Source organism: Hevea brasiliensis, chromosome 4 (assembly GCF_030052815.1).
Source record: "Hevea brasiliensis isolate MT/VB/25A 57/8 chromosome 4, ASM3005281v1, whole genome shotgun sequence".
Classification (NCBI taxonomy): domain Eukaryota; kingdom Viridiplantae; phylum Streptophyta; class Magnoliopsida; order Malpighiales; family Euphorbiaceae; genus Hevea; species Hevea brasiliensis.
The window spans coordinates 65,635,969-65,659,243 of NC_079496.1; the positions used below are offsets into that span (position 1 = coordinate 65,635,969).

At 33.3% G+C, this 23,275-nt stretch overlaps 1 long non-coding RNA gene across 1 annotated transcript; it reads right to left on the reverse strand.

The window, feature by feature from the left end:
• Positions 1-18,991: 18,991 nt before the first annotated feature.
• LOC131179057 (uncharacterized) lies at positions 18,992-21,482 on the reverse strand. The gene is made up of 3 exons (XR_009148061.1): positions 21,184-21,482; positions 19,668-19,731; positions 18,992-19,016 (listed from the first exon to the last, which is right to left on the reverse strand). It is a non-coding gene; the product is annotated as an uncharacterized LOC131179057 (long non-coding RNA).
• Between the last annotated feature and the right edge of the window lie 1,793 nt (positions 21,483-23,275).

Below are 23,275 nucleotides of genomic sequence, written 5' to 3' on the forward strand. Positions count from 1 at the left end.
CTAAGGGCAGGGGTGAGCATTATTCTGTTTGAATTGAATAAGTAAAATTGAATTGCTTAGTTTGATAATTTGATTTGATTTTTAAGATAATTTGATTTTATATTTTAAGACTTTTAATTATTTTGATTCGATTCGATTTTAAAGAGAAAAAATTAGTTGAATTAAATTAAATTGAATTATTTTATTAATTTTTAAATTAATTTATTTTTATAGAAAATTTATAAATTATATGTAATTATATATATATAAATTATTTAATTTTATTGATTAATGGTTATTAGGTTTAAAAAAAAGGTAAAGATCAAATCAAATAATTTGAAAATCAAGTTTAAATTAAAAAATTTATTTAAATTTAAAAATTGATCGGTTCAAATTGAGTAGAAATATAGTGATTTAATTTAATTTAATTTTTCATTTACTTTGATTTGATTTAATTTTATAAATATAATAATTTAGCTAATTCGATTTTGATGATTCAATTCGATTTAAATCAAATACTTAGCTAGCTAAGGAAGGTGAGGTATACATTGAATCTTTTAAAGTAATGCCTATTTTTATTTTTTAAAGTTTATTTTTCTCCTATTTCTTCCCTCTTCTCTCTTCCTCCTTTCTTCTTCTCTATTTTTTTTTTTAAATCTTAATAAAATAAAGTTAATTAATCTTTATTTAAATTTTATTTTTTATAATCTTATTATTTTATACTTTCTATTTATTTTATATTAAATATAATGTAAATAATATTTTTTTGTCAATATGTTAGTTAATTATTAAATTAGTCAAAAGTATGATAATTTTTATATTAAATATATATGTTGTGGCGATTCACTATAAAAAAGTCCTCGCCTCCCTCGCGCATATCTTGTCACGTGAGTGTTGCCTTTCGCTTTTTATAGTAGTATTGCCGCCCCATAAGCCCTACTCTTCCCTATCTTCATAAGTGGCTTCTCGGTGAAACCATAAATATTCCTTCCCAGAATTATTTCAGTTACAAAATCTTACCCCACCAAGAGAATTAGCGAAAAAATCTGAATGATCTGATTCAAAAAGCCACCAACTTGGACTGTAAAGAGCCCGCGTTATAGGTCAAAACTGATTCAGACCATTTGCAGTCTCTTATCCTGGTAAGAAAGTTACTAGCAGATAAAGCCCATAGTTCCTGGATGGTCAAGAAAGCTCTACAAAGCTCGTGGAAAGCATAAAAAGACTTGCAGGTAGAGAAAATTTCATTTCCAGCATATCGTTTTGCGCACAAAGCTGACTCCAAGAAAGTTCTCAAGAGTGTCCCTTTGATCACATGTGAAGTATTATGAAAGAATGACCGCTAGACTGGACATACCGATCTCCCTTATGGACTTTGAAACTGCACCGTTTTCAATCTGAATACATAATCATAGCCATGGGCTTGGAACCGTGGAACCGTTGATCAGTGACTGCATGGTTCTGAACCTACTTAAAATCGGCATTTCTGGTTGAGCTTGATCTTCACTTTAAATGGATTGAATTGGAATTGACAGTTTAATCCAATAGTTTGATCTAGTTCAATCTGAATTAAAAATAAAAAAAAATAAATTGCCTAATTTAGCCTGCGCACTCCACAGGTGCATTGACCATTGTCAGGAACGGTTTGGCAATATTTACGAAATTGCAATTCTAGCAATATTTTTAGTTTTTTAAATAAAAAGGAAATTAAAAAAAAATTGTACTGTGGTTTTGTGCATTTTTAGGTTATGAAGTTAACTTTTGCACAAAAAATTATCATAAGCTTTCAATTGCCTTTATCACAAATTATAATTTAATCTTTAAAATTTAATAAAATTTATATATTAATCTTTATATTTTTAAAATTTATTTATTTATTAGTTAATATTCTAATAAATTTATAGATTTGTGTCTGCCTAAATGTACATAAACATGAAGTGTCCATATTTTTTTTTATTTTTTTCTAATTATAAAATAATATAATATAATAATAAAATTTTCAACTAAATTTTTTTAGTTCAAATATATGATATATCAGGAATATTGTTAAAATAAAATGATAATATTATAATTAAAATAATAAATATTATAAAATATGGAAATTATTTTATAATAAAATTTATATTATAAATTTATAATATTATTTTGATATTTTTAGTATAATTAATAGTAAATTGAATAGAAAATTGAATCAACAGACTAATTTGTAGGTTTATTTTAAATTGTAAAATGCTAAATAAATGAATTTTAAAAATATAAACTAATTTAAAGATTTCACTAATTTTTATGAATTAAATTATAATTCACCATAACTTTTACGGTATATAGATAACTTTTCCTCTTTGTTAACGTAGTTAAAGTTTATGATACCTTTTTATTACAAATTTAATATTAGGTCTTGACAAAATGCGTCAAATCACGTGATAAAAAATTATAATTTTTCCTAAAATAAATAATAAATGATATATGTCATAATAGTCTCATCCAATAACTACATTTGGAAATATTTTTAAAAAGTAAAAATATAAAATTTGCCTATAAATACAAAGCAAATCATTATTTTCAAACTTATCAATAATTTTCTGAATTCTAGCCATTTTCTTACTATTTAAATACCTCATTCTTTATTTTTTTTAATAAATATTTCATTTAATTTTCAAATTTTCACTATAAATTTTCTTAATTTTATCATCTTTTCTTACAAAAAAAAAAAAAAATAAAGTGGATTTTCTTCAAATCGTTCAAAAAAGGACAAGGGCAAAGTTGATATTACACTCAATTTTCCTTTGATCTTAATTTTCAATTGATAAACATCAACAAACACGGTAAGAGACAACTCCCTAATATCTGACATATTTAAAGTGTATTCATCAAATTTCATCAATAAAATGAAGCTAAAAAAAAAAAAAAAAATGCATGCCAAATATTAAATTCAAGGCAAGGAGTATACAATGTCTTGGCGTAATTGCAAAACAAGCAACAATCTTCGAAAAGAGGACTAAATTAAATACATGGTCACTTAATTTTGAAGAAAGTTTATTTCAGTCACTAAATTTTAATTTATTATAAAATTATTAATCAATTTTAATTTTTATTGAAAGAAAAGTCACCATTATAATAAGTTAACCTATTACTAAAATAAAATTACATTTTTATTTTTTTTTACTCTTTGCTCTTTTTTCATTTCTATATTTTTTCTATTTTTTTATCAAAATAAAAATTAATTTTATAATATAAAGTTTGATACATTAAATTTTTATAGCATAACAAACAAAAAAAAAGTTTTGTATATTTTCTTGTGATACAAGAAATAATTTTATTATTCAACTTGCATATAAAAAAAATTGGCACCATTCGCTATTCAAAATACAAATTGGTGAAGTGATTTTTTGTTTTTCTCGTAACAGAGGCCTCAATTAATGAATATATATATATACTGGGCTATTTTTGGCGATTAGAGAGGAGCGTTGACGAATGAACTTGGATTCAACACCAATAGGCTTTGGACATTTTGGATGTAACACTAGCATTCAGGACCAAATTTTTAGCCAAGTTAGAGTGTTCAATGGACCAATCCGAAGGATAGTCTAAGTTTATAGTTTATCACAACATTCTATTTTTAGAAGATAGGATTCAAGTTTTTTTTTTTTTTTTTTAACTAAAATAAAAAAATCAAAGTGATATTTAAATTTAAATTTTAATGTTTCTTTTTAATTTTGATTCGAATAAAAAACATTTATCTACTAAAGTTAGTTATTTTATTAAGTTAAATTATATTGTATTAATATAAAATAATGAATAATTATTAAATTAGACCTCTACTTTAATTAAGAGTTGAATTCGTAGAATGGTAAAAAAAATATATTATTTTTAGTTCACTAATTTATAATTTAAAATAATAAATAGTGTCAATAATTTATTTTATTAGTTTGTCGTATGATAAAATTATTTTTTACATTATAAGAAAATATAATTTTTTTTCTATTTATTGTGCTATGAAATTTTAATATATCAAATTTTATATTATAAAATTAATTTTTATTTTGATTAATGAAATAAAGAAGGAATAAAAATGAAAAAAGAGCAAAGAGAAAGGGCTAAAAATATAATTTTCCTTTTAACAACCGATGGACTTCTTATAATAGATAAAGGTGACTTTTTAAAATAAAATTGAATTTCAGTGATATTTTCATAACAAATTGAAATTAAATAATATTCCAAGTTGAGTATATATATATATATATATAAACTAAAGCATAAAAATGACATCATAAAATTAAGTTATTTAGCTTACTAATGCATTTAAAAACTTGCCATATATCATATTTTGTAATCTACATGACTTAATGATTTGATAAATAATATCTACTTAGTATAAATATTGATTACTTTAAAATTCAATTTTAAAGTTGTAACATTTTTATTTTTTTTTATCCTTTGATTGGTATACATAAATTAATTTAAAATATAACACAAATTATTTATCAAAATTTAAAATAAAATGGTATTTAAATTAGTTACTATTAAATAATTTATTTATTAATACTAGAAAATAAATTTATTTTTTATTTCTCTTGAATACTGAGTATATGATTTATTAAAATCTCTTACTTTTTTACTTGCTTATATAGATAATTTAATTATTTTATATTTTTTAAATTTATATAATTATTTTTTAATTATTTATTATGTTTTATTTTTGAAATCCATTATATTTATGTATATAATAATAAACAGTTTTTCAAATATTTTTTATTGTGTGCATAATTATATACTATACTTTAAAATATAAACATTTTTACAAAGGATATAGAGTTTGAAAATCCAAAGACTAGAATAAAGAGATATAACATTAACCGTATAACTTTTCAATAATTTATATAAAAAATAAATGTTATTTTAAAAATGTAAAATATTATATAGGAAAATTAAACAATGAAGGTTTGAAACTGCTGTGAAGTATATAAAAAAATTAATTTAAAAAAAAAAACAAAATATAAATCATAAATTAAGAAATAATAATAATAATAATAATAATAATAATAATAATAATATTATTATTATTATTATTATTATTATTATTATTATTATTATTATTATTTCTTCTTGAATATTACCATAATATTTAAGATTTTTTTAGCATATATTGTGATATCTCGTACTCGTCTACAGTGTAGCTGAGCGGGGCATATCACACTTGGAGCTGGAGTGTCTTAACGTATCTTACAACATTTCCTAATAATCACATTTAATTTTATTAAATTAGGTCTAATTTATGAAGAAACCGATAGAGTTTTTCCTAATTTATTCATAATTTGTCAATTTTCACCTGTTAAAAATCTCAATAGCAATTTCAAATATGTGCAACTTTTCTCAATCTCAATTCTCATCTCAATATTTCAAACTCAAATCTTCATTCATTCCATGCATAAACAAATAAATACTCATATTTACAAAGAAATAATAAATTTCATTAATATACAATATTTACAATAATTACATGAATTTACAATTTACATTACAAAATGAAAGTCTAATTACAAACCACAAAACTACTATCAGGCCTAGTGGGTCCTACCAAAATGCATTGCAGATGTAGTGACACTGGACACAATGCAAATCTGGACTCTGATTCCCAGTCGTCTACTGGCCTCTCGCTCTATATCTCTAGTATCTACGCATGGCAAAAAGCGACGTGCTAAGCAATACAGCTTAGTGGTGCCAATAGAAAATATAAATAAAGTAAATAAATAAATATATAGAAATTAGGTTTTTATTTCGTGTAGACTGAAATTTTGGTAATTATTAGTAATATTATTAATTTAGTACTTTTTATATTCATTATTTGGTAATAAATTATTAAGACTTACTTTGGTTGCCCAAGTAACCTATACCAGTTGACTAGATTGGATAAACGGGTAAACTGGCACTGGGTACTAAGTACCTTGGGCCGTCACACTATTGGTCATATAGTGTCTGCCAGGTGTGCAACAGAATGGCTAACAAGCCATATTAATCATCGGGCATAAAGCCAAGGGTGTTAAACATAGCAAAATGGCCATAGGCCATAATTTCACAAAATTGCACGAAATGCCATAAATCATGAAATGGCACGAAGCTATAGGCAGTATTGTAATCGGAACCCTATTAGTATGCCAACCTATCCAAACCAATCATTCTATGTAACACCCCTATTTGCATAGCCTGGTATATTTCACTGTTCCGGTGATCGGTGTCAGTCCGGACAATTAAGGGAATTAGAACCACACCTAAGACACCTAGATAAGCCGTGAACGCAAATAATTAGTAATTTCCAAATAGTTAAGTATAAATAAGAAAAACAGAACACAAGAAGTTAAATGAGCTGGGAGTTACAGCGATGGATGTCCTTCTCGGGAAATGACTGCGAGGTCAGTCTAAACTCAAATTTCGAACCAAAAAATGTGACGCCGCAGTCCTTAGGACTATTGTGAACACAGTGGAAAAGAGAAAATCAGAAAAGAATTATTAAGCAGGTCAAATAATTAGGTCAGGGATCTAGAAGAAATATAGAATTACTTGCAAACCGGATCGAACTGGCGATGGGTAATTTGGTTAATTCACCGTTAGAGCTGACTCCTGACCTAACTGTCCAATAAAATTAAATAAACGAAAAGTTTGGGATCGAGAATTAAATTAAAGAACTAAAGAAAAATAAATAAAAGAAAAAAAAGAAGAAATTGAAAAAGTTTTATTGCATCATGTGATGACATCAATTATGATGTCAAAATTAATTTAATTTTTCCTAAAAATTTGGACTAAGTCAAATAGCTAATTAAAGACATAAATAACATAAAAAAAAGAAAATTGCTCTCATCTTCCTCACTAAACCAGCTGGCTTCCTCTCTCTCTCACTTCACCATTGAAAAACCTCCATGGAAGCTTGAGTTCAAGCTTGCAAACCCCTATTAAACCTCACTTTTTCCCCAAATTTCCCCATTAAAACTTGTTAGACCAACTTGAGAAGGTGATTGATCAAGAAAAGGAAGGAGGAAAAATAGAGATTGAAGATTTGAAATTCAAAGAAAGAGGTTAGTCATCAATCACTTAGTTTTTCTTTAAAATTCATACACATATGCTTTAATAAACTTAGAAATTTTGTAAAATCAAACAAAAACTATCCTTGGGGGACCAAACAGGAATTTTGTCCAGCTAGGGTTAGGGTTTAAAATGAATGAGTTTGAGGTATTTGAATGGTTATTTGAGGTGAATTAGGTGTATAGATCATGAATGTGCACTTTGAATGCATTACATTGAACTTTATGTAATTAGGGTTTTGAGCATGTGAAAAAAATTGGAAAAAAATTTGAGAATTGGTCAATTGATGTAGTTGACCTTATTTGAGTTGAGAAATGGTCAATTGTGACCATTTGTGGTGTGTATGAATTGTTGGAAACAAGTTTCAAATCGGATTGGTTAGGGTCAGTCTGCAGGCAGCTTGACCTAGGTCCCTTTTAGGGACCAAAACTGAAAATTTACCAACCCAATTAGTATGAGGCCAATTGAGAATGAAACTAGACACAAAATGGCACATTTTTCATTTAGGAATCATGCCCAGAAAATGGCCATAACTTAGTGAACAATTAGGCCAAATCCGGAATTAGGCACACTGACCTGTAAAAAAATGACTAAATGAACAGTAGTTACGTAGACCATAACTTGGTCTAGGAAGGTCCAAATGACTTGAATTTTATACCGATAGAAATATGAGATATAGCCCTACAACTTGCATGAAGAAAATAAACTCGAATTTTGATCATAACCTGTCTAAAAACTCACCTGCAGTCAATGTACAAAAATTGCCAAAATCTAGGAAATGCCCAAAATTCTGGGTAACACCAAATCCGGCCAGCCATGTTCAAATGGCCATAACTTGGGCTACAAAACTCCAAATGGAGTGATTAAAAAAGGGAAATAAATTTAAGACAATAAGGAACAACTTCTATGAAGAAAACTTAGCTAAATTACCACAGCAACTTGACTAACGGAACAGTGCAAAATAGGACACCAAATCTAAAATTTTGAAAATTTCACCTAAGAGATATAAGATTTGAGGAAACAACCAAAACCAAAAAATTAGGTAACCAAAATGTGGTATGTGGGTGAAATTAAAATCCCTATACCCATTAAGCATGAGAAAGTCAACAATTTGACTTGAATAATATCTTGAATAGTAACCCCGAAGTGTAAATTTTAATGAACATCAAGTTTAGCATATTTAAGCTAGAGATAAATAGATTTAAATTTAGTTTTGGACTTATGATAAATTATGATACTGAAACACTATAAAATTGTGTGTTTCAGTTGAAAAAAATACCGAGAAAGAACCCGAGGCATCGAGTCAAGGCCAAGAGGCGACTTGCATAAGGTTTGTGCACAACATAAATATCCTTTAAAATTCCTTTGTAAAGTGCATGAAATGATTTGTGGTTTACTTATTTTGCAAAATGATGATTGAAATGTACACTATGCTTTTGATCTGAATTGTTGGAAATTTGATGATATGTGATTTAATTGTCAGTAAATGTTTGATAAATTATTAAGATAGTTTTGAAACCACAATATCATGACCATATATTTGAATACCTCACTAGCATGATTAGTGGGAGGAAATAGTTTTGAATTTTGATTCCCTCTCTGGCTGAAGTGTTGAGGTGTGTGCCAGTAAAGGAAGAAATTAGATGGGTACCCATAGTTTGAGCTAGCTAGCCTTGTGATTTCTCATAAGCCTCCGGCTATTAAGATGAATATTGTTCTGAATGGCATGATATAACTGTGTGTTTTTATAAAATTCGTTTTGAGATTTCCTAAATGAGATTGTTTGGACTAAAAATTTATAAATCATGTTTTGTATCTGTTTTTCATCTTCAGTTTAATATTTGAATAAATGTGATTTGAATTATACATAAAATATTATTTTATTATGTTGTGCACCACTGAGTCATAGTACTCAGCAATGGCTGTTATTACTGTCACAGATATAGAGACTAGAGGAGCAGCTGAGGATCTTGGAGCCACATCCCTGAAATTTTATCGGGTATATTTTATACCCTGATTGTAATATTTATTTTGGTGTATGTAAATATATGTATATGTATAAACTGGTCATGAGCAGTTGTGTAACATCCTCACTTTAGCTAGTCAGTACATTCCACTATTCCGGTAACCAGTGTCGGTCAGGACAGCTAGAACGTCCGGAAAAATATTTAAACTAAAGTAAGGAACCATAATTAACTCAAATATTAATAAGAAAAATTTAGGAAAAATTTTTGAAATAAAATATAACCAAGTTAAATGAGCCGGTGCCCTAGCGATGGGTAACCTAGTGAGAAGTTGCGGTTCTCGCAACTAGGAGCCCTAGACTCGAGGAAAAAATTATAAAATAATTATTGGGACTCCAGAGAAGGGTTATTGAGGTTCTTATGGCATTAAAATGTAAAGGAAATGCTTAGAAAAATTTTACAATCGGTACAGACAATTTTGGCCCGTTAAGCCAAACGGAGGGTATTTTGGTCATTTTGTCTTCAGAGATGATTTTTTGCTAACTTATCCAGTTAAATAAATAATTTATATAACATAAAATATGATTAAATGTTGTTAAAAATTTAATTGAAATTAATTAGACAAGAAATGGAGAGAAAATGAAAGAAAATGGCATTATGACATCATAGTGATGTCATTAAAGTTTTCCCAACCAACCCAATATGGACACATGGCATAAACTTATTTAAAAGAGACAAATAAGCTGGAAAAAAGAAACAAAAATCAGATTTCTCTTCTCATCATCTTCCTTGCCGTGAACCTCCTCCATAGCCAAACCATTTTCAAGCTTTCAAAGCTTGATTTTCTGTCACATCTTACCCCTCTGTAAGGCATAACATGATCCCGTAGAATACCTAATGAACTACCGAACTTCACCTACCGATAACTCATTAAGTACTCTACAAGGGATTTTAAAACAATTTTCTTATCTTTGACAAGTGGTGAGCATTTCTAATGAGTATTTAAAACATTTAGTTGAAATTAAAACTAATTAATATTTTTGGCCATTTTAGTTTTCCGCAAATTTGATAAAAATTTTGACAGAGTTTCCTCTGTATTTTGAGAAAACCGTTCTTCGAATACCTGTAAAAAGCACTTCTAAAAGATTTTCTCAACCACTACTTCGGTTTCACAATCAAACTTAATCAATTTATCAAAATTCACAAGTTCAATAATTCTCAAAATACTGTCAATCAATATCATTCATATTTCATTAAAAACAAAATAATTTATACATAACCTTACAAATTTATATCAAAAGAAACACAAACTAAACTTTATTACAAACTTCATACAAATTTGTGTACAAGCTGCTCAAGACCCATTTTTACATGTCCATACATTTATGTGCAATATATACATCAAAAGAAGTATTTACAGCTTAGGGTATAAATTATACCCAAGGCTTCAAACTGATGACTTCACACACCTCAAGACTCATCTGCTGCTCCTCTAATCTCAGATCTGCGACAAAGAATAAAGCTATCGCTGAGTACTAAGACTCAGTGGTGCACAATATACTAAAATAATCTTTATGCAAAACTTAAAGCATATTCATTCAAAAATTTGATTAAACATGAAAATTAAATACAATCATGCATTGTAAGATTTTACATGTAAACCAAGTTTATTTCAAAGTATCAAAACACATTTCATAAAACCCACAGTTAAATCATGCCATTCGAAACAAATAGAATCTCAATAGCCAGAGGCTAAGAGAAATCACATGAATCTCGATAGCCAGAGGCTAAAGAGAAATCATGTCACAAGGCTAGCTAGCTCAAATATATGGATATCCATTCACATCCTCTTCTACTGGCACACCTCAACACTTCTCCAGAGAAGGAATCAAAATTCGAAACTAATTACCCCCACTAGTCGTGCTAGTGAGGTGTTCAAATATATGGTCATGATACTGTGGTTTCAAAACTTATCTTAACAATTTGCTAAACATTGTCATTTCAAATATACACCATAAATTTCACAATTTGAATCAAAACATCATAAGTAAGGCCACAATACTTTCAACAATTCAAAGCAACAATAAAATGCATATTTCATTCATTTAATCAATGAATTTTTTTTTTTTTTTAAAGCATAGTAATATTGTGCACAAACCTCAAACGAGTCGTCCTTTAGCCTCGACTCGGTTCCTCGGGTTCCTTCCCGATATTCTTTTCAACTGAAACACACAATTTTACAATGTTTCAGTACTAGAACTTAAAATAAATTCAAAATAAACTTAGCTTCACATTTACCTAACTCTAACGTGTTAAATTCGACGTTCTCGAAATTTTGTGTTTCGGGTTACTATTCACTGCACTATTCAAGTCAAATTATTGACTTTCTAAGGCTTAATAGGTATGGGAACTCCAACTTCACCCACATACCACATTTTGGTCACCAAACTTGTTGGTTTTGGTCATTTGTTTAAAGCTTAGGTCATTTTGGCAAAATTGCCAATTTTCAGTTTTAGTTTTCCGAAGTTGCACTATTCCATTGGTCGATCTACTGTTGGAATTTGATAAAACTTCCTTCATAGAAAATGTTCCTTATTGTCTTAAGTGTATTCTCATTTTTGGATCACCTCAATCGGAGTTTTGTAGCTCAAGTTATGGCCAAAATAAGTTTACTGTTCACGTGCACTGTTCATACTGCAATTTAGGTGCTGGCAGATTTTTGGTCCAACTTTGGTCAATTGTTTGATCAACTTAAGTTCATAATTTGGCCTCACTTTCTTCATATGAAATGTTGTACTATGTCTTAGGTTTCCATCGGTTCAAGAATCGCCTAAATCCGAGTTTTCTAGAGAGAGTTATAGCCCTCCAAACATTGCTGCTCAATGAAAATTCTGCAGAATTTCAGTACAGTAAATTTAACTTTGCTCAATGATTTGAATGAGTTAATGGCCTAATTTGGGTTGGTGTTCTTCATGAAAGTTTTAGGTCTATATCATATCTAATTGCTGGCAAAATTTCAGGTCAATTTGACCTACCTAGCTCGAGTTATGACAAAATGAACAGTTACTGTTCATTTGGTCAGTTTTGTGCAGTGGCAGCCTGCAATCAACTCACTTTGGTCAATTGTTTCACCAAGTTTTGGTCAGTTTTTTGCCATGGTTCCTTAATGAAAATTGTGCTCTTTTATGTCTATTTTCATCTCCAATTGGTGGCATATCAATTAGGCTTGTAAAATTTGAGTTTTGGTCCTTCAGTGGTTTGGTCATGCTGCCAGCAGCATGACCATTGACCTACGAATTTAGCTAATTTTTCCACCATTCCCATCCAATTTATTTGGTCCTAATTGATCATTATTTCATGTCACAATAGGTTAAACATGCCATTTATGCATTTCTCCAAATTTTAGTCCATAAACCCTAGCATTGAAACCTTAATCTCACTAACTCTTGCATTTAACTACTTCTAATAATTTTAATGTTAATCATTTCACCAAGTAAAGCTTCTAAACTCACTCAATTGCATCATATTCATGCAAACCACACTCCTCTCAAGCTGCCCAAAATTTCAATTTAATTCTTTCCCCATATTTGTTTCATTTAAATCAAGTTATTAGCTCACTTAATTACCTAAACATGCATTTGAATGGAAAAGTAACAATTTAACATACTAACCTTTTGTTAAAGCTTCAAAACCCTATCTTTAACTCTTCCTTCTTCTTGTAATCCTCTTCTCAAGTTGTAACAATAAGCTCTAGGGAGGTTTTTAATGGAGTTATTTGAATTAAGTGAAGAAAACTATGCTTAAAAGTAAGCTTACATGGAAGTCCACTCATGGAGGAACTTGGGAGGAAGATGGGGTGGCAAGGAAGATGAAAGAAGAAGAGATTTTCTTTTGTTTTTCCCTTACACGTTTTTGCTTATGAAAGACCACTAATTCCAAATTAATTAATTCAATTTATTAATTTAGTTATGACATCATACATGATGTCATAACTTTTGACTTTTCCAACCTCTTTCCTTTTTTTTTTTTTATTTATTTTTTTTCTATTATTTCTTTAATTTAATTCTCGATTCTGAAATTTTCTTTTCTCCGATTTTATTTGTGATTAGGTCAGAGTCACTCTCGGGTCAATTAACCAAATTGCCCTCGCGGTTCATCCGGTTTGCAAATAATCCAATATTTCTTCCGGCTCGACCTAATTATTTGACTGGCTTAACGCTTCTTTTCGTGGTTTTCTTTTCCACTGTGTTCATGAGGGTCCTAAGGACCGCAGGCGTCACTTTTTACGGTTCAAAATTTGAGTTTAAAACGACTTGCGATGCGTTCAGGAGGTCACTCATCTGTGACTCTCGGCTGCGTTAACCTCTTATGTTCTGTTTTTCTTATTTGTAGTTAACTAATTAAACATTACTAATTATTTATGTTTATGGCTTCTCAAGTTGTCTTAAGTGTGGCCCTAATCCTATTAATTGTCCGGACCGACACCGGTCACCGGAACAGTGAAATCTACCAGGCTATGCAAACGGGGGTGTTACAATTCTCCCCCTCTTAAATAAATTTCGTCTCGAAATTTTACCTGGTATCAATCTCTGAACAGCTGTGGGTGTTGTCTCCTCATGTCCTCCTCTCGTTCCCAAGTAGCTTCTTGGCCCGAATGATGGTTCCACAAAGACTTTTACCAACGGTATCTGCTTATTCCGTAGCTGCTTCACCTCATAAGCCAGAATCTTTATGGGTTCTTCTTCATATGTGAGGTCTGGATTCACTTCTATTTCTTCTACTGGTAGTACATGAGATGGGTCTGATCGATATCTCCTCAACATAGACACATGGAAGACATTATGTATCTTCTCCAACTCTGGAGGTAGTGCCAAACGATATGCCAAAGGACCCACTCTTTCCAGAACCTCATATGGCCCGATAAAACGAGGACTCAGTTTCCCCTTTCTGCCGAATCTCATAATCCTCTTCCAAGGAGAAACCTTGAGGAAAACTTTCTCACCCACTGCATATTCAATATCCCTTCTCTTCAAATCAATGTAGGACTTCTGACGATCTGATGCAGCTTTAAGTCGATCTTTGATCACCCGGATTTTCTCCTCAGTTTGCTGAACAATTTCGGGTCCAATCATCTTTCTTTCACCCACGTCATCCCAACACAACGGGGTTCTACATTTTCTGCCATACAAAGCTTCATATGGAGGCATCCCAATGCTTGATTGATAGCTGTTGTTATAAGCAAACTCAATCAAAGGCAAGTGTGTATCCCAACTACCCTCAAACTCAATCACACAAGCCCGTAGCATGTCCTCCAAGATCTGAATGACCCTCTCGGTGGCCATGCATGCGTGGGTGGAATGCGATCGAAGTTCAATCTAGTTCCTAGGGCTCTCAAGACTACCCCGAATCTAGAAGTGAACCTAGGATCTCTGTCGACACGATAGATACCGGCACTCCATGCAATCTCACAATCTCATCGATGTATAACTTGGCCAATCTTTCTAAATCGTAGTCCATCCGATCGCAGAAAATGAGCAGATTTAGTCATCACACAACAATGACCCAAATCGCATCATGACTCTTACGTGTCCTCAAGTCCCATCACAAAATCCATCGTTATTCTCTCCCATTTCCACTGGTATTGGTAGTGGATGTAACAACCAGGGTACTTGATGCTCGCCTTCACTTGCGACAAGTTAGGCATTTGGATACAAACTCGCCACATCTCTCTTCATACCCATCCACCAAGAATGCTCCTTTAGCCCTCTATACATTTTTGTACCACCAGTGGTGCATGGCAAAAGGAGACTCATGTGCTTCCTTTAAAATGATCCTCCTCAATTCAACATCATTAGGAACACACATTACGCTCGGTGTAGCAATAGACCATCATCTCCGAGTGAGAATTACGGTTTCTTGCCTGCCGGACTTCTTCCATCACCGATATTTATGATCATTCGAGCGACCATTACGATCCGATCAATCAATCTTGTTGTACATGCCATGCAACAAATTGCGCCCCTCATCATTAATCTCTAAGCCGGCATGCAATGATCTTAACTCATGTACCAAAGACAAAGGAGTAACTCAGAGACTCGCCATAGTCTTGCGACTTAGGGCGACAGCCACAACATTAGCTTTCCCTGGCTGATAGTCTATCAGACAATCATAGTCTTTTATCAACTCTAACCATCTCCTCTGTCTCAAATTCAACTCTTTCTGGGTGCCCAAATACTTCAAACTCTTATGATCTGTGTAGATGTAACATTTCTCCCCATACAAATAATGTCTCCAGATCTTAAGAGCAAACATTATAGCTGCAAGCTCCAAGTCATGTGTCGGATAATTCCTCTCATGCGGTTTTAGCTGGCGTGATGCATAGGCAATGACATTTCGATCTTGCATCAACACACAACCTAACCCATTATGAGAAGCATCGCTGTAAACTGTATATTCTTTACCCGGTGTAGGTAAAGTCAAGACTGGAGCCTCTGTCAAACATCTCTTCAATTCATTAAAGCTTTGGGCATTTGTCCGTCCCACGAAATTTTACATCTTTTCTAAGCAGCTTGGTCAATGGAGATGCCAACATGGAGAATCCCTTCACAAATCTACGGTAGTATCCAGCTAAACCCAGAAAACTACGAATTTCTGTGACATTTCTGGGTGGCCTCCAATTAAGGACAGCTTCAATCTTACTTGGATCTACCTTAATGCCCTCTTCTGATACTACATGCCCCAAGAAAGATATTTCTTTCAGCCAAAATTCACACTTCGACAATTTGGCATATAGCTGTTTCTCTCTCAAAGTCTGTAGTACAATCCGCAGATGTCTATCATGCTCTTCTGCATTCCTCGAATAGACCAATATATCATCTATGAATACCACAACAAACTGGTCGAGGTATGGTCTGAAGATAGTGTTCATCAGATCCATAAAAGCAGCCGGAGCATTAGTTAACCCGAATGGCATAACTAGGAACTCATAATGGCCATAGCGGGTTCTGAAGGCAGTTTTAGAAATACTTTGCTCTTGTACTTTCAGCTGATAATAACCTGATCTCAGGTCAATTTTAGAGAACATACCGCACTCAACCGATCAAACAAGTCATCAATGCGGGTAATGGATATCTATTCTTTATTGTCACCTTATTCAATCGCCGATAATCAATGCATAACCGAGAGTGCCATCCTTCTTCTTTACAAACAATACCGGGCGCTCCCAAGGTGACACACTAGGCGGATGAAGCCCTTGTCAAGCGCTTCTTGCAATCGCACTTTCAACTCTTTCAATGCAGGTGCCATTCTATATGGCGTTATGGAGATTGGGTCCACACCAGGCATAACATTAATCTCAAACTGCACCTCTCTTTCTGGAGGTAATCCTGGCAGTTCATCAGGAAACACATCCGGAAAGTCACATATCGTAGGGATGTCCCTTAGTGCTGGACTCCCCACTTGGGTGTCTATCACATGTGCCAAGTATGCTTCACACCCCTTTCTGATCATTCTTCTGGCTAGTGCAGCCGAAATGATGTTTGATGGCAGTAAATGCCTCTCCCCATGTATTACCACATCACCGTACAAAGGAGACCAAAAGTGACTGTCTTCGCCATCCAATCATGGCGTGATGCCCGCTAACCAATCCATGCCCAAGATGATATCATACTCTCAAGGGCATTTCAATCAAGTCCGACAGAAAACATGTCCTTGGATCACCAAAGGACAGTCTCTATAGATTCTGTTGACCCGGACCTCTTGTCCTAACGGACTAGTTACTAGCACTTCAAAACCCATTTGCACACATAGAACAGCAAGTGAATTGACTATGCTAGCACTAACATATGAATGGGTTGAACCCGGATCAAACAACACAAATACATCTTGACCAGAGATAGAGAATGTACCAGCTACCACATCAGAAGTTTCAGCCTCTTCTCGCTGTCTCATCGTAGACTGGGCCGACGCACTTCCTTGTGCAGATCGACCAATCGCGTGCCTCGATCGCGCAAAGTGCATCTACCTCTGCCTCTTCCTCTGCCAACAGACTGTGAACCTCTAGGAGCAGGACTCTGAATAGATCCCTCGGCAGTAGTAGGAGCTGGACCATATCTCGGAGCACTAGTACAATCTTTAGCTATATGGCCCTTGCCTCCACAGTTAAAGCAGGCTCCAGTGGCCCAATAACATTCCCCCCCATGAATCTTGCCACAAGTCTCACAGGGCGAGAATGTGAACCCTCGCTGATCTGACCAGACCTAGGGGTCTCGACTGAAAAATCTGCCTCGCCAAATTGCCACCTCGACCCCTGCTGGGTCCACTAAACTTCTTTTTCTTTCCGGAGGTAGCACCAGAACTCTGCTCAACTGATTTTTCCCCCTTGTCTTTTTCTAATTTCTCGACTTTTTCCTTCACTGGGTTTGCTTCTGCTTCAACTCTCTCCAGTTCAAGTGCTTGAGACATAAGTTCTGAGAAGTTGCTGTGTCGAAATCCTACAACTTGCATCCGTATGCTGGGCTTCAAACCCGTCTCAAATCTCTTGCATCTTGCTTTACTGGTAGTAAGGAGACTCTCCGCATAGTGACTCAGGCGGGAGAACTCCCTCTCATACTCTGCCACTGATCTATTCCCTTGTTTTAGACTCAAAAACTCTTGTAACTTCTGATCAACATATGCATCTGGGATGTATTTCTGTCTGAACTCTCTGATGAAGTCATCCTGTGTCAAGATCGTGGTTCACTAAGCCGTGGGGATGGTCTTCCACCAATCATATGCATCCCCTTGCAGTAGCGATACAGAGTACTCAAGCTTTAATTCATCTTGGCAGTGCAGCTTCTTAAATACTCTGTCCATTCTTTCAAGCCATTGCTCTGCCTCAAGTGGGTCTACTGTACCCTTAAATTCTGCAGCCCCATACTTCAATAATTTATCATATTGTCTGGCTGGAGGCAGTGGTTGTGCCACAGGTGGTTGGGGTGGAGCTTGAGCAGGCATACCCCCAGCCATTTGTTGAAACATTGCCGCTATCTGCTGTGCGAACTGTGCAGGAATTTGCGGCATTTGTGGGGTCGTGCCACCCACTGACATTCGGTAAAGCTGGGGCTTCCCCTTGTGCCTCAGCTTCAACAGACTGCTCAACTGAGCGATCCCCTTCTTCCATTTCAAGCTGAAGTTAGGGTATCTCCTGAACAAATAACACAAGGAGATTTCCCTCCGTTAGATCATATTCATAATGTAATGCACTGTATGTAACAAATATGGACATTGAGCAGTTGTACTTAACAAAGAAAAGACACAAATTCACAATTGAAAACATAATTCAAAAACTTGCTCTGATACCACTAAAACATGTCACACCTTACCCCTCTGTAAGGCATAACATGATCCCGTAGAATACCTAATGAACTACCGAACTTCACCTACCGATAACTCATTAAGTACTCTACAAGGGATTTTAAAACAATTTTCTTATCTTTGACAAGTGGTGAGCATTTCTAATGAGTATTTAAAACATTTAGTTGAAATTAAAACTAATTAATATTTTTGGCCATTTTAGTTTTCCGCAAATTTGATAAAAATTTTGACAGAGTTTCCTCTGTATTTTGAGAAAACCGTTCTTCGAATAATTGTAAAGCACTTCTAAAAGATTTTCTCAACCACTACTTGGTTTCACAATCAAACTCAATCAATTTATCAAAATTCACAAGTTCAATAATTCTCAAAATATCACAATCAATATCATTCATATTTCATTAAAAACAAAATAATTTATACATAACCTTACAAATTTATATCAAAAGAAACACAAACTAAACTTTATTACAAACTTCATACAAATTTGTGTACAAGCTGCTCAAGACCCATTTTTACATGTCCATACATTTATGTGCAATATATACATCAAAAGAAGTATTTACAGTTAGGGTATAAATTATAACCAAGGCTTCAAATCGATGACTTCACACACCTCATCTGCTGCTCCTCTAATCTCTGTATCTCATGACAAAGAATAAAAGCTATCGCTGAGTACTAAGACTCAGTGGTGCACAATATACTAAAATAATCTTTATGCAAAACTTAAAGCATATTCATTCAAAAATTTGATTAAACATGAAAATTAAATACAATCATGCATTGTAAGATTTTACATGTAAACCAAGTTTATTTCAAAGTATCAAAACACATTTCATAAAACCCACAGTTAAATCATGCCATTCGAAACAAATAGAATCTCAATAGCCAGAGGCTAAGAGAAATCACATGAATCTCGATAGCCAGAGGCTAAAGAGAAATCATGTCACAAGGCTAGCTAGCTCAAATATATGGATATCCATTCACATCCTCTTCTACTGGCACACCTCAACACTTCTCCAGAAGGAATCAAAATTGAACTCATTACCCCCACTAGTCGTGCTAGTGAGGTGTTCAAATATATGGTCATGATACTGTGGTTTAAAAACTTATCTTAACAATTTGCTAAACATTGTCATTTCAAATATACACCATAAATTTCACAATTTGAATCAAAACATCATAAGTAAGGCCACAATACTTTCAACAATTCAAAGCAACAATAAAATGCATATTTCATTCATTTAATCAATGAATTTTTTTTTTTTTTAAAGCATAGTAATATTGTGCACAAACCTCAAACGAGTCGTCCTTTAGCCTCGACTCGGTTCCTCGGGTTCCTTCCCGATATTCTTTTCAACTGAAACACACAATTTTACAATGTTTCAGTACTAGAACTTAAAATAAATTCAAAATAAACTTAGCTTCACATTTACCTAACTCTAACGTGTTAAATTCGACGTTCTCGAAATTTTGTGTTTCGGGTTACTATTCACTGCACTATTCAAGTCAAATTATTGACTTTCTAAGGCTTAATAGGTATGGGAACTCCAACTTCACCCACATACCACATTTTGGTCACCAAACTTGTTGGTTTTGGTCATTTGTTTAAAGCTTAGGTCATTTTGGCAAAATTGCCAATTTTCAGTTTTAGTTTTCCGAAGTTGCACTATTCCATTGGTCGATCTACTGTTGGAATTTGATAAAACTTCCTTCATAGAAAATGTTCCTTATTGTCTTAAGTGTATTCTCATTTTTGGATCACCTCAATCGGAGTTTTGTAGCTCAAGTTATGGCCAAAATAAGTTTACTGTTCACGTGCACTGTTCATACTGCAATTTAGGTGCTGGCAGATTTTTGGTCCAACTTTGGTCAATTGTTTGATCAACTTAAGTTCATAATTTGGCCTCACTTTCTTCATATGAAATGTTGTACTATGTCTTAGGTTTCCATCGGTTCAAGAATCGCCTAAATCCGAGTTTTCTAGAGAGAGTTATAGCCCTCCAAACATTGCTGCTCAATGAAAATTCTGCAGAATTTCAGTACAGTAAATTTAACTTTGCTCAATGATTTGAATGAGTTAATGGCCTAATTTGGGTTGGTGTTCTTCATGAAAGTTTTAGGTCTATATCATATCTAATTGCTGGCAAAATTTCAGGTCAATTTGACCTACCTAGCTCGAGTTATGACAAAATGAACAGTTACTGTTCATTTGGTCAGTTTTGTGCAGTGGCAGCCTGCAATCAACTCACTTTGGTCAATTGTTTCACCAAGTTTTGGTCAGTTTTTTGCCATGGTTCCTTAATGAAAATTGTGCTCTTTTATGTCTATTTTCATCTCCAATTGGTGGCATATCAATTAGGCTTGTAAAATTTGAGTTTTGGTCCTTCAAAGTGGGTTTGGTCATGCTGCCAGCAGCATGACCATTGACCTACGAATTTAGCTAATTTTTCCACCATTCCCATCCAATTTATTTGGTCCTAATTGATCATTATTTCATGTCACAATAGGTTAAACATGCCATTTATGCATTTCTCCAAATTTTAGTCCATAAACCCTAGCATTGAAACCTTAATCTCACTAACTCTTGCATTTAACTACTTCTAATAATTTTAATGTTAATCATTTCACCAAGTAAAGCTTCTAAACTCACTCAATTGCATCATATTCATGCAAACCACACTCCTCTCAAGCTGCCCAAAATTTCAATTTAATTCTTTCCCCATATTTGTTTCATTTAAATCAAGTTATTAGCTCACTTAATTACCTAAACATGCATTTGAATGGAAAAGTAACAATTTAACATACTAACCTTTTGTTAAAGCTTCAAAACCCTATCTTTAACTCTTCCTTCTTCTTGTAATCCTCTTCTCAAGTTGTAACAATAAGCTCTAGGGAGGTTTTTAATGGAGTTATTTGAATTAAGTGAAGAAAACTAAGCTTAAAAGTAAGCTTACATGGAAGTCCACTCATGGAGGAACTTGGGAGGAAGATGGGGTGGCAAGGAAGATGAAAGAAGAAGAGATTTTCTTTTGTTTTTCCCTTACACGTTTTTGCTTATGAAAGACCACTAATTCCAAATTAATTAATTCAATTTATTAATTTAGTTATGACATCATACATGATGTCATAACTTTTGACTTTTCCAACCTCTTTCCTTTTTTTTTTTTATTTATTTATTTTTTTTCTATTATTTCTTTAATTTAATTCTCGATTCTGAAATTTTCTTTTCTCCGATTTTATTTGACAGTTAGGTCAGGAGTCAGCTCTCGGGGTCAATTAACCAAATTGCCCCTCGCCGGTTCATCCCGGTTTGCAAATAATCCAATATTTCTTCCGGCTCCCTGACCTAATTATTTGACTGGCTTAACAGTTCTTTTTCGTGGTTTTCTCTTTTCCACTGTGTTCATGAGGGTCCTAAGGACCGCAGCGTCACTTTTTACGGTTCAAAATTTGAGTTTAAAACGACTTCGCAGTCGTTCCCGAGGAGGTCACTCATCGCTGTGACTCTCGGCTCGTTTAACCTCTTATGTTCTGTTTTTCTTATTTGTAGTTAACTAATTAAACATTACTAATTATTTATGTTTATGGCTTCTCAAGTTGTCTTAAGTGTGGCCCTAATCCTATTAATTGTCCGGACCGACACCGGTCACCGGAACAGTGAAATCTACCAGGCTATGCAAACGGGAGTGTTACACTCAATTCTACCCAACAAAACCCTAACCTAGCAACACAAAAAAGTGTTCTTGCATCTTGGAGATTCTTTTGGGAATAAAAAGAAAAGGAAAACAAGAATTCTAGTAAGTGGTAAATCTCACTCCATAGAGGTTAGTGACCTAAACCTTGAATTTCACTTTAAATTCATGTTTAAGAACTATAAATGTGTGCAAATGACAAAGAAATTTGATGAAATACCATTCGTATGCTAACCCTAAATTTTGGCAGCTATGGTTAGGGTAATATGGTGATGATTTTTGGGAAGCTAACATGCTAGTATGGCTGCCCTTAATGTGTATCTCATAAGTGAATTGATAAATGCAAAGATAATGCATGGTTTTGTAATGTTGAGTTAGGGTTTGGGGTGGAAAAATGAGATTTTGACCATGTGATGATGGAATTAGGTTTTAATGGTCAATTAGTGACAATTTGGTATTGTTTGAATAAAAAATGAAGTGCATTGTGTAGTGGGATTGCAGCTTGGTGTGGCTGCCCTTGGTGACCTGCAGAATTGGACATGAGTCCAGCAGGTTTGGGCAGCAATAACTTGAATTGTAGAGGTTCAATTGATGCAAGGACAATTGGACATGAAACTAGACACATAATGACACAACTTTGGTGAAGTAACCATGCCCAAAAAACCAAATCAAGTTGACCAAAAGTTTGCCCTAATCCGGGTGACCTGCAGTCTGCCTGGGTAAAATGACCAAATAAACAGTATTTGGTCATTTGGCCATAACTCAGTGTAGAAAGGTCCAATTGACCTGAAATTTTACCAGCAACAAGCTAAGATATAGACCAACAACTTTCATGAAGAAACCTAACCCAAATTACGACCAGAACATATTCAAAAGGTGAGTTGCAGTCACTATTCCTAACACTGTAGATTTGGTCAGTCCAGAAATTCTAGACAAAATTTCAATCCAGCCAGTTGTGGTTTTTGGGCCATAACTAGAGTTACAAAACTCTAAATGGAGTGATTCAAAAAAAGAAATGCAACTAGACAAAATAAGGAACAAGTTTTATGTTGATCAGTTTGCCAAATTCCCACTGCAAAAATGACTAATGGAATAGTAAACACAAAGCATGAAAACTGAAAATTCTGTCCAATTAACATTAAACTTGGAAATGGTATTGGCAACCAATACCAACAAAATTTGAATGCAAAATGTGGTATGTTGGGAGTA